Here is a 732-nt window from a genome sequence, read left to right on the forward strand (position 1 = left end):
GCACGCTACGTAGCGACCGGGCACGCTACGTAGCGACCGAGCTTTGGTGAGAGCTCGGTTGCTACGTAGCGACCAGCTTTTTTGCTGGTTGCCACGCGGCAACCTTGTTCGCGTCTTTCTCCGATTTTTCGTGAATGTATTTTCTCCGCAAGATTCTTCGTAAAAATAGATCTTTTTCTAAGATTTATTTCCGTAAAAACGTTCATGCCGATTTTTACGGACTTTCAGACATTGATTCCGTCATGACCGATTTTGACCCCAACACTTATCGACAAAATTCTCTTTCTGAACCTTCTTCTGTTCGAGTAACCGACTCCGCTCTGCTGCAGTCTTGTCAATCATCGCTTTGAACTCCCTCGTCTTGCGATTGAGAGCTGCGTCCTTCACTCGCACGAGCTTGTCGGCTTGCGTCAGTTTGGAGATGGTCTCTTTAAGGGTTGTGTCATACAACTCAACGACGTAATTCATGCTCCCATCACTCTGCACAAACAAAAGGAAAGGGTCAGAACTAGAAGTATAGAGAAGGCGAGACAAAGAAAGTAACCCTTACCAGAATCTTAGTCCTCGCTGCATCGACATATGCATCTTTGAAGAAGAGATCCTTAACCGGCGGCATATTCTTGGCGTCACCTCGAATCTGTCGAACAAGCTCAGCACACTCTGATGGAGCATATGCGAGCGGAGTGTCAGCGTCATACTGAACCACCACCCCTGGTCGTCGGAGACACCACC

This window comes from Brassica oleracea, chromosome C7 (genome assembly GCF_000695525.1).
Source record: "Brassica oleracea var. oleracea cultivar TO1000 chromosome C7, BOL, whole genome shotgun sequence".
NCBI lineage: Eukaryota > Viridiplantae > Streptophyta > Magnoliopsida > Brassicales > Brassicaceae > Brassica > Brassica oleracea.